Raw genomic sequence first — 12073 nt, forward strand, 5'->3', positions numbered from 1 at the left:
AGTCTGGCCATGGACGGGCAAGAATAGAACTGCTAAGGCAGGACTAGTTTCTAATCCAAACCCACAGACCGTTTCGTTCACATTCTGGAAGGTGGCCTTGGGCCCACAGACTTTCACCATCGTGAAAGGCCCTGACAGCATAAAATTTACTGGGACTATTTGTCCCCAAGTCCTTTCTACTTGGGGAACTGAAGAATTTGCAATTGGAATTTTTCAGAGTGGAATTCTAATCCAGTTTTAAACTCCATTTCTGCCCCCTAACTTGTTAAAACTCCTTTATATATATCTAAATTTTAGTATCTAAATAACCCACATAATATTGGTGCTAAAACAGTTAAACTGCTGAGTATCTGCATCCAGGAAGGATGTTTAACAGACTCAGACAGCAGTTACCTTGGCATTACTGCTTTTGCCCAACAGGGGACCTTTTTCAGCTCAGACTCAAACTGCAAATTACTTTCCCATCACTAAATAAGTGAAATAAATCCCCTCACATTGCAACATGCAGGTAGAACACGGAGGCAACAGAGAGGATTCAAAAAGAAGCTAAAAGCTGCAATCCAGCAGATGAAAAGGGAGGGCATTTCCAGGAGAAGAAGCAGAAGCAGCAGAAAGCCGGGGCCAGAAGCCGCCTCCCTTAAAGGTAGTTAATAGTGTTTCTATATTGAAAGTGAACTCAGAGCAATAATAAACTAAACAATAAAAACCCTCTGTAATTGGTGATTAAGGCACAGACTAAGGATATCGCTTTCCTAGCACAGACAGTGTGTCAGAACAACACAGACAACCCAAGAAAAAGAAACAAGATCGTGTGTAAATGTACAACTTCACTTAAAGAAGTTTCAGTGGTGACTTAAGAAGGAAGCTGTGAATATCAATCCAGCATTAGTCCCTCATTCACGCCTTCTTATTAAATCTACAGAACACTTTATAGAGTTCTCCCTCCAAAATACAGGCCTAGTCTTTTTTAATTAATCTCTCTTTTTGCTGCTAGAACTTTTCAAGGTAAGAAACCTCCAGGCATTGATGTAGACAGTTACTAGGACTAGATGGACTCTCTCCTTTATTTTGGTCAAGACACTGCTGGCCAGAGAGCCAATAGGTGAGCAAGCAGGAACCTGATCATACACATCGGGCCGTCGAGACAGGGAATAGAGAAGAGCAACACGTTTCAGAGTATGCAGAGGGGTGTGCACGGTGCTCCCATCGCACACCAGACGCTGGACCTACTGCCACGAGACGCGGTCGAGCCTCCACCGAACGCTGGTCCTGAAGCTGTGAAGACGCTCCTTGACCTCATCAGGGGTGGTTGGGGTTTTAACTCTCTTCCGAGCCCACATTCACCTCCAGCTACTTTCCTGTGACTCTTCTCCTTCTTGCAAAATGTGGGTAAGTTGCCAGATTGGAGTGTGTGAGAGTAACACGAGAGCCAGAGAGGAGGACAAGGAGGGAGCACAGAGGTGCCTCAGCAGATGCCCGTGCGTGAGGGACCTTAGAGGCAGCCTTTGCAGCGAGCTCCAACGCTGCCTTCTGCTGCTCACGGCTACATGCAACCTCTCCTAAGACTCGACACACCCACACTCTCCACCTCTCTCTCTTTTCTTCTCATTTACTGCTCAGCTCACTTGATACAGAAACTGTGGAGGTTAGAAGAAGGAAGCCTCTGTAAATCCGCCCTACACCAGGGAGGGAGCCAGGGAAATAGGTCTGACCTCTCTCTTCCCTCGTTGGCCAGGCCCAGCGTCAGGCTGGGGGCAAGTGAGCCCGGGCTACGATGGTAACGGAGCGAGCTTCCCAGGGCACAGAGCTGTGGGGAAGGGCAGAAAGACAAACGCGGAATATCCAGCACGCTGTTCTCTCTGGGTTTTCTCCTTGTTGGTCTGCAACCCTTCTCTGTCTCTGACAATTTCATTGTCTCTGTCTGACCGTTAAATGTTGGAATGTCCTCAGTCCTGGGTCCTCCCTCCACAGTCTCGCCTCAGGAAGGCTCACCCTACTTGCAGATGCACTTACCACCTACACCAATGGTCCACAAATGACTTACTCCGGCCCTTGTCACCGCCCTGCACCTGAGACCCAAACGTCTGAGCGCCTACTGGACGTGGCCAGTCAAAGCTGTCAGACCCGAACTCCCACAGCTGCCTTCCTGATCCTGCCCTCTGAACGGCCGTCTTCCAGCTCCCCTCCAGGGGGTTGATGGCAGGGTCAGAAAGTCCGCCATCCGGGATCCCTCACACCCCACACTGCACGTCACAATGCCCAGTGACTCTGCCTCGGAAAAGCTCTGAAACCCACCAGTGCTGTGGGTCCCCACCAGCACCACGGCCCGGGATCTTCACCCATCTCGCTCCTGCCTCCTCGCGAATCTCTCTCAACACAGCAGCCACAGGGATCTTCAGACATCCTTCTGTCAGCTCTGAAGCCCTCAGTGCCTTCTCTTACCTGCCGACCGGAACCGTTGCCACTGTCCACAGCCTCCTTGGGTCCTCGCCCCCCAGTGCCCTCTCACTGCCCCCGCTCTCATCCCACTGCCCTGACTACAGCTCCGGGGAGACGCTGTGGCTCCTCCCGCCAGAGGGGCTTTGTGGATGAGACGTCCTCCTCCCCCTGCCTCACTCCTTTGGTGACATAACTCTAACTCATCACAAACAAGCCGGAACTTTCTGGGAGAAAGCCTTCCTGCCCGTCCCCCGACAAGTGCCACGGTAGGCTCCTTCACAGCACTACAGACCTCGTCTGCACGGAATTAAAAATCTATGGGGGGCTGGCCTGGTGGCCTAGAGATGAAGTTCTTGAGCTCCACTTCATTGGCCTGGATTTGCAGTTTCGGATCTTGGGCATGGACCTACACCACTTGTCAGCCATGCTGTGGCAGCGTTCCACATAAAATAGAGGAAGACTGGGGCAGATGTTAACTCAGGGACAATCCTCCTCAGCAAAAAAAAAAAAAAAAAAAGTATTGAGGATGATTATTCCCTACCCTCAGTAGACTGTAAGACCCCTGCGAACAGGACTGTGTCTACTTTTGCCTATTGCCATATTCACAGCACTGTGCCTCATATACGGTACAAGATGTCTCAGTCCATTCAGGCTGCAGTAACAACACTGTAGGCTGGGGGGCTTGGTCCTCACAGTCTGGAGGCTGGGAGTCCAGGGCTAAGCTTCTAGCAGGTTCGGTGTCTGTGAGAGGCCTCTTCCTGCTTCACAGACAGCCGTCTCCTCACTGTGTCCTCACGTGGTGGAAGGCGCTAAGGAGCTCTCTGGACCTCTTTGACAAGGGCAAATCCCCTTCACGAGGGCTCCATCCCATGACCTGATCACTCCCAAAGGCCCCACCTCCAAGTACCAGTCACCTTGGAGATTAGGATTCAACAAGTGCACTTGGGGGACAAACGCATTCAGTCCTCAGCAGTGATCAACAGACATGTGTAAACGGCGGTGGACAGACAACCGGGCGAGCGAATCCATAAATGAAAAGTGTCAGCCGCCAGCGCTGATCCCACGGCTGGGAAGCACTGTGACTCCAGCTGGGAGGTCTTGGGCGGAGGCTAATGGTACAAGGCTGAGATGCGAAACAGAATGTAAAAGCGAATTTTTAATGATTTCAAGATTTGAGTAAATTAGAAAGTCTGTTCAAGCAATCCCTTGGGTGGGCCCTGCCTCGAGGCATCCTGGGACCTCAGCACCTCAGGCCAGAAGAGGAGGGGGAGCCCCAGGCCTCACCCACAGCACACATTGGTGTAGGGCCTGCTGGGCGGGGAGGAGCTCGGATGCAGTTCAGGCTGCTACATGCAAGCCTGAGTGCTCAGCGCAGGAGGTTAACACAGAGCTGTTTCTGTTGCAAAGCGCTTCTGTCCTGCAGGGGTTTGCACACCTGTCAGGCGGTCGCAAAGACTTCAATGAGATCACACACAGGAGGGCCTGCAGATTGAGGGCAGAAGAAACTGGTCAGGCCAGCTGCTCCTACGGCTGAGCACCCGCACTTCAAGGAAACCATTTTGTGCATCTCAGTGTTCCCACATCGGTGCCAGCACTCGTTTTTCCACTTCCAAAGTGCTTTGGAGCTGCCCTGTAGACCCAGCCTATAATTCAAAATAATCAGCAAAATTATTTTTAGAAAGAAAACACACTGTTTGTTGTTCAACCTAAAGTGAATAAAAATAATGAGGAACGTCTTTTGGAAACAGCGATCTCCTCGGTCTCTGAACACAACGCAGGACCGTGTGAGAGCTACCAACTGCGACGCCTAAGGCTGGACTGCTGGCTGAGGAGCCACTGAGCATGTACGGAATTAGGAAGTTTTTAAATGCCATGACAACCAGAATTCTCTAACATCAGAAAAATAGCATTTCCTCTAGCTGCAGAAAATATCCAGTCTCAGACTCCCTGGCAAGTTGGGTGTTGTTTGTTTGTTGTTTAACTTTCAGAGCTTTTCTCCATTCTTTAATGTATGTGGTATTCCCTCCTGGATGCAGCCTTTTCCAGTAATTTGCGGAGCCGACTGGCCCCACGCGGCCCGCATACAAAGAGCGAAGGGAAGAAAGAGCAGACCCAGGAAGCGTCTTCCACTGGAGGCCTGAGAACCAGGCTCAGACTTGACTGTGCAGTTTTCCAAACTCATCTCTGTTGCCAGTGGCAACTGTGAAATACAACTGGCGGAGTGTTTCACATTTAGATTGCATTTGTCAGTAGGTTGCATAATTAGATTGAATGTGCTTAATCTCTCTTAGAGCTAAAACATGGAAAGATTTCATTTGATGAAAGGAAAAAAAAAACAGTGGAAAGTATTTGAAACCAGAGCATCTGTGGATTTCTGACATCCATACATAATGTCCTTTCCTGCTCTAGTTTCAGAGGTTGCAGGCTGGAACTGTGCATCGAAATGGCGAGGTTTATAGAAAAATTGACTGTGGTTGCTTCTTGCAGTCAGAGCCAGAATGAGAAAGGGCTGCACGCTCAGCTCTCAGCAGAGGGCTCGGGAAAGAAAACAGAGCTCTCCCATCCAGCAGACTTTCGCCAGGACACCGATGCCCAGGGCTCGTGTCTGTCCTGATGGGGAGACATGAACCAGACCAAGTGCTGCCTCCCTGAGTTGGAAACCAATTAAGGAGAATTTTACTGTTAAAAATAATAAACAATGAAACAGTGACTATTTTGCGTGTCTTACGATTGTCAAATTCCTCTGTGCTGACAGGATCAGAGAAGACTTCTTGGGAGAAAATGTCAGTTGAGCTTAAAAGAAATGAGCAACTGAATGAAAACAAGAGGCACAAAATGCCATACAGCTCCTGCCCTGGTCGAAAATTCCCTGAGACCGTGATCAAGGACCCAGTGTGAAAACAGCAGGCAGCTTTTCTGAGCATTTTAAACTCTCAGCTTTATCTCCAAGGACAGACTTTCTTCCTTATTTATTATTTTCAAGTAAATTTAAATGCCAGAATTAGTTCTAACAAAAAGAATTCTGGAAAGCAGAGAGAGAGGTTTTGTTTTCTTTTAAATTTCAGTCACAGGGGCCAGCCTGGTGGTATATGGTTAAGTTCATCACTCTGCTCTGTCGGCCCCCGGTTCTCTGGTTCAGATCCCGGACGCAGACCTACACATTGCTCATCAAGCCACACTGTGGTGGCATCCCACATACAAAATAGAGAAAGAATGGCACAGATGTGAGCTTAGCGACAATCTTCCTCACGTAAAAAGAGGAAGATTAGCAACACATGTTAGCCCAGGGCCAGTCTTCAAAAAAAATAATAATAAATAAATTTTAAAAATAAATTTCAGTCACCCACAGGTATATTTTTTTACCCAGGTTAGACTTAGATCAAACTCGAAAATGCTCATTTTAAAAGCCTGGCTTGTCCAATTTTCATGTCTCTACATCTCCAAGGCTTCCTCTCCACGGTCCTCATGAGTTACCTCCTATGAGACACCATTTCTGCCAAGAAACTAAGAGGCCCTTGTTCTCTTCAGATCTGTCCTTCCCCCACACAGGCTTTCTGAGACACACACACACACACACACACACACGGCCATCGTGGGAGGAAGAATAAAGTTCTACCCCCGGATATCCCCTCATTGTCATGAAACTACCCCTTGAAAGCACAAAGAAAAATGCATTATCAAGAGGGAGGGTGTGCTGACATCACACACTTACGATAAGGTCAGACTCGTGAAATCAACCCCTGATGATGGACCCCAAATATCTGCTAGATGATTGTCTAATCTCTCCGCCATGATGCAGGATTAATCTTCAAAACGTATAAGGAATTCCTACAACTCAAAAGCAAAAACACTAATAACCTGATTTTTAAAATGGGCTAAGGATTTGCATACACATTTCTCCAAGTAAGTCTTTTGCAAGAACCAATTTATTCAATTAGCTGCCATTCAACAAATAACAGTACCGGTTGTGATCTCACACGTTTTATTTTAAAAAGTCATTTATATCGGGGCTGGCCCCGTGGCCGAGTGGTTAAGTTCGCGCGCTCCGCTGCAGGAGGCCCAGTGTTTCATTAGTTCGAATCCTGGGCGCGGACATGGCACTGCTCATCAAACCACGCTGAGGCAGCGTCCCACATGCCACAACTAGAAGGACCCACAACGAAGAATACACAACTATGTACCGGAGGGCTTTGGGGAGAAAAAGGAAAAAATAAAATCTTTAAAAAAAAAAAAGTCATTTATATCATTTTTCTTATATTGTATATTTTTAAATTTATTATTTTTATTTATATATTTTTCACTTTTACTACTTTAGTACAAACTTACTGGAAATTTTAGAGAATACAACTAAACAAAAAGAATAGGGGTCTCCCGCAAACCAGCCGTCACTCCGTTGTGAAACAGGCTGTGAGCGCCTTCTTTCCTTCTAGGTTATAATTCTCCTGAGGCCAAAGAACACATCTTGCTTATGTTTTTAGCCTTCAAGTATATGGCACATAGTTGGGAGTGTGCAAATATTTACAACATGAATTTCAACCTGGCTGGCAGGAGGGTGCAGAGAACCACGTGGGAAGCTCTTTCCAGAACTCGCGGCCTCCCACAGACTGCCCCCCTCCACCACCACGCCCTTTCCCGGGAGATTCTAGAACGGTGATGTGCAACCTTCGCTGCACTTTGGAGTCACCAGGCCACGCCCTAGACCTGGTGCTCAGCCTCGGCCACCTTGCCCTGGACAACTCTTTGTCGTGGGGCTGTGCTGTGCGCTGTTTAGCAGCATCCCTGGCCTCTGCCCACTAGATGCCAGAAGAAACCCTCTCCCCAGCTGTGACAACCAGAAATGTCTCCAGACATTTTGCCTCTGGGGTACAAAATCACCCCCATCTCTGTGTGAGAACCAAGACTCTAAACCAACTACAACCGATCCTTTGGGGGTGAGACCTATGGGGAACCAGGAGTTTGAAAGTTCCCTGGGAGCTTCTAACGTGCAACCCAGGAAGCTCCAAGAGAAGGGGACCGTATCTGTCATCCCATCTCGTTCACTGCTCTACCACCAGGCCCCACACAGTGCCTGGCCATGGCAGGCTCTTTAAAAAGCAAGTGATTAGCTAATTAATTAGTTTGGGATTAATCAAAATGGTACAAGATTAATTAGTAGTAATTAATGGATTAATGTGACAGAAAAACATCTCAGTATGGTAGGAACAATCCTTTGAAAAGTCCCATAATGTAATTCTGATGACACAATCAACACACACTCACCTTCTGGAGCAGCAAAAATCACTAGGACAGACTTCACGATGTTAGGACCAGAAGGGCCTTACAAGGCGCTTTGTCACTAGCTTTCACACTGTGCTCAGCCAAGCCCTGGAGTTCCTTGGTGGGACCTCAAGCGTGGCTCAGGGAGAGGGGGGGAAGGCCAAGGAAGTGGGGTCCAGACTCCATGTTAGTCCCCCAACAGAGGAGCTCTGCTCTTATTCATTCATTCAGCAACTACTGGCTGAGGACACACATTTTGCCAGACTTGTGGTAGTGCTAAGGATACAGGAATGACAAAAACGATTACCTGTCTTGTAACTCACAGTGGTATGTGTTTTATTTCTTGGAGTTCGACATAGGATTTCTTCTGAAAAAGGGTTCTGCTGCAATGGGTAGGGAGATAAATGAAGACACTGAAGGCACACTTTCTCATTTTATAGATAAACTGAGATTAAGCGATTTACAAATGCACTTAATCAAAAAAGTGTCAGAACCAAGTCTAAAACCTGTCCTCTAACACCGAGCCCAGTGGTCTGTCCTTATGGCATTCTATGTCTTAGAAGTAGTGGTTCATGCAAGAGCTGAGATGACATGCAAGAATGGGTCTCCTAGCCCTTCCAGTTATTCAAGGAGCTGAGAGTCGCGTCCAAATGGAACTACCCGGAGCTCCATGTGTTTGTCAGGATGACTTTGGTTACACGTGACTGAAAATCCAACTGGATTAAACAACACAGGGAATTTGACTCACGTAATTGAAAAGTCCGGAGTAGGTTTGTTTCAGAAGCAGCCGGATCCAGTGATTAAACAATGTGACTGGAATGTAGTTGCTGCCCCTCATTCTTCAGCAGTGTTTCCTTAGTGGTTCCTCCATCTCCAAAAGCATCCCTCTTGACGACATGTTTCCAGCAGGAAAGAGAAAGTCTGCTCCGCTCAGCTGGAATCCCAGAACATAGTCTTATTGGTCCTGATTGGCCCAGCTCATGAGTACCCATCTGGGCTCATATGCTGATTGGCTTAAGGTGACCAAGGGCCACAACAGTCCACACATGGATGGGAAATTGGAAGCATTTTTAGCAAAGAGGAAGGCAGGAATGGATGCAGCAAGGCAACCAACGAGTGAACATATTATAGGACTGGCTATTCTAAGGAACAGTGGAATCTGAATCTCCGTAGCCTAGTAAGCCAATGAGAAAGCTAATAAGAGATGTAAGGTTTTAGAGTTTATTAAACACTCAAATCTGAATGCCAAAACGTTAATGCTGGTAGAGTTTCAGGTCATGTCTATCTTTGTTGCAATGTTATACATAGTTGGAATTATTTATAAAGTAATACATGAATAATCAGAGTGAAAAATGTGACAACGCACATTTGAGTCTTGTATATCCAAAGATACTTTGTTCTGGTTATGCAGTAGGTGGCAAATAAAAATTATTGATTTATTCACAACCTTGCCTCAAAAGTAAAATAAACTTGATCGATTTGCTCCTGCATGCTGAAGAACCACAAGCACATATGCTGTTTTTTGCTGTAAAGTATAATTGATACAATGGCATATTGGTATGCATACTCACTTGTTGATTCTAATTACAAATATTCATATTTTAGGTTATACTTTTTCAATGTGTTGATTTGACATAAAAAATAGTTTTCATAAGGCCAAAATTCAGCCTACATTGACCCCACAAGAGCATCTGCCATCTCTTCTTACTTCTGAAATTATGACATATCTGAAACTGTAGAAATTATGTTACGTGTGTGTGTAATAACACATGCTTATTAAGTGTTATTTTCTCTGTTTTATTTCTTAGATTTAGAAAATTAATACAAAATATTTCTTAAGCCAATGGTTTGAATTTGAAGGAAAACGAATATCTTGGCTGTTCATAATTGTTGTGAAGATATTCGTAACAGTAGAAATTATGGAGAAGATAACCCATCCTCATTTTCCCTTGCCTCCTATCCAACCATTTTTTTTCTCATGAATTTTTTGGTTTGGCATTATCAGATAACGACTAAAAAGTGCCTTTTATGACCTGCACACCTGATGAAAGAGCGAGTGGCTGGCTAAGGTGGAGAATGCGGAAGCGTTTGGGGAAGGTGAGCACAACCCACGAAGAATGAACCCAGGAAAGTCTGTCCACTCTTTGGTTGACGCTACAGGGAAGACACAAAACCAACAGTTAACACTGCAAACACCGTATGCTTTGCATGTCTTAACACATTCAAATCCTTACCACAGCCTTATGAAGTGCTATCCTAATTGTCTGAACGAGGATTACTTAACACAAAGAGGTTAAGTCATTTTCCCACCTGACTACTCTAAACGTCAGCTCCTATCCTTATCTCTCCAGTATAATTTCTCAGATTATAGAAAATGAGTTCTCAATCCTGCTCCTCACGAGATACGCAAGATTTTTTTTTAATATTGATGAAACTAAAATAAGAAAGACACGATACCAACTGTTGGTGAGGATGTGGAGCAGCTGGAATTCCCACACACTGCAGGTGCGCCTGTAAATCAGTACAACCACTGTGGGAAAAACAATTTAATCTGGCAAGTTACTTGGCACGTTGTAAGTGACTGATCGATTGCCTTCCTCGTTTTGATTTTCAGTTATCTGATTTGTGGATAATGTCTGGTTCTGAATGGCTCCTTTGAGCTATCAGAGTCACTCCCGCTGGCGTACCAGCAAAGCACGCCTTCAATCCTCTTAGCATTTACACAGTTAACATGCACTCTTTTGATCCAACTTCTTCCCAATCCTCCCCACTCTCATCTCAAACTCGTGTCCTGCCTACAGCCCTAGGCTCCTCCAGACCTGCTGCTCAGCCCACTGGGAACTTCCTGTTCCTTCTTAACGATGACAGGTGCTCTCCTCCAGCTCACTGGCCTCTGCTGTTCCTAGTAAACATGCCACCTCGGCACAACCCTCCATGGACAGTGTTTACACCCGGGATCAACGTACCCCTGGCAGTGGGCCTGAAATATCAGACTGTCAACCCCGTGGCTCCAGCTCTGCCTTCTCAGACCTCAGTTGCAGGAAAGGCAGCTGAGTCTCACAGTAATTTCTTGGTATTACTTCTCCAATAACAAGAATCATCTGCCAGGCTTTATACAAGGCCTGGATATGCAGCCTAGTATTTTGAGTCTAGCAAAATCCCGGCCAAGATAAGTTACTCAAAAGTTTGTAAAACTGTCTTAAATACCATAGTCTCTCATCAGAATCATGCATAAGTCAATTTCCTATGCTTTCTCCAAAACCGATTTGCTGTTTTTGCATGAAATATCCTGGATTGTGCCTATAAATACAAGTAATTTTAAGCTTTTTCTATTTGAATGAGAGTCATGAAAGTGTCAAAAAGAAAATCAAGCAGTAAATAAGCAGGGTTGTATGGGATCTGCCTGAGAGAAGAACAGGGATTTTCTATTTAAGAAAAGAAAATTAATAATAAAAAAGCCTCTTGAAGTAGGTAATGATATTGTCAAGCTATTTACTTCTTAAACTCGTTTCTGGTAGTTGAAGTAAAAAGAAGAGGAAAAAGCAGGTGTGTTTAAGATGTCACTGTGAAGTACCACTTCTTAATAAGACAATAAATACATAGCAAAACAACTTTTAAAAACATCTCTAGAAGAACACACGAAAACCAAGGATACTGCTGATGCAAAGCTTTTCTTGAGGAACTCCTCCCGCCACGATCCCTGAGCGCTTCAATGACCTAAATTAAACTTGTGTAGCAAACCCGCCTTTCTATGTGCTGGACTCAAAATCTTCAAAAGAGACTTGCTCTTCTGGAGACCACACAAGATCCACGTCCTTTTCCTTCTATTCCTAGAGCAGAGAAAAGATTGTTGTTTTCTTCCCAGCTGTTACTTTCCCATTAGTGTATCAAGGCATGTGGGCTTCATTTTAGGGTTCTCAGCCCCCCGAGAATGTAATAGCTGCTCTATGTCAGCCAACTATTTGGCACATTGTAGAATAAATATATATATACTCTGAACATATATAGATATATATATCTAGAGAGAGACAAGTATGTATATTTATGTATATTTTGAGCAAGTATATCGGTTAATACTATTTTGGCTGTAAGTGAGAAAAATCCAATTCAGTCTATCATACACAAAGAAAAACATACTCGGGGTGGGGTAGAGTGGAAACTGGGTTAGGTCGGGGTACTTTCCTGCCTTGAGGAATGACTTCACCTAAAGTCTCAGTCTTGCCCCTCCGCTCTCTCCGTGCCTTGGTCTCACTTCTCTGTACGCACTGGCTCCGTTCTCTCCCCCCATGGACAGCAGGCAGGAGAAGCATGTCTGCAGAAAACTCCAGGTTTATGTCATTCAAGTCAACGAACTCAGAGGAGAGAGAGATCTCCTCTT

The 12073-nt window shown here is 45.5% G+C and overlaps 1 long non-coding RNA gene across 2 annotated transcripts; it reads right to left on the minus strand.

Moving 5' to 3' along the window:
• Window positions 1-3584: 3584 nt before the first annotated feature.
• On the minus strand, window positions 3585-10453 carry LOC103555966 (uncharacterized). Of its 2 annotated transcripts, XR_011527669.1 has the most exons (4): window positions 10153-10453; window positions 9737-9849; window positions 8444-8629; window positions 3585-4082 (listed from the first exon to the last, which is right to left on the minus strand). It is a non-coding gene; the product is annotated as an uncharacterized lncRNA (long non-coding RNA). The 2 variants fall into 2 exon arrangements; XR_011527668.1 differs by lacking the exon at window positions 10153-10453 and having other exon boundaries at window positions 9737-9873.
• Window positions 10454-12073: the final 1620 nt, after the last annotated feature.

This window comes from Equus przewalskii, chromosome 15 (genome assembly GCF_037783145.1).
Source record: "Equus przewalskii isolate Varuska chromosome 15, EquPr2, whole genome shotgun sequence".
In the NCBI taxonomy this organism is placed as follows: Eukaryota; Metazoa; Chordata; class Mammalia; order Perissodactyla; family Equidae; genus Equus; species Equus przewalskii.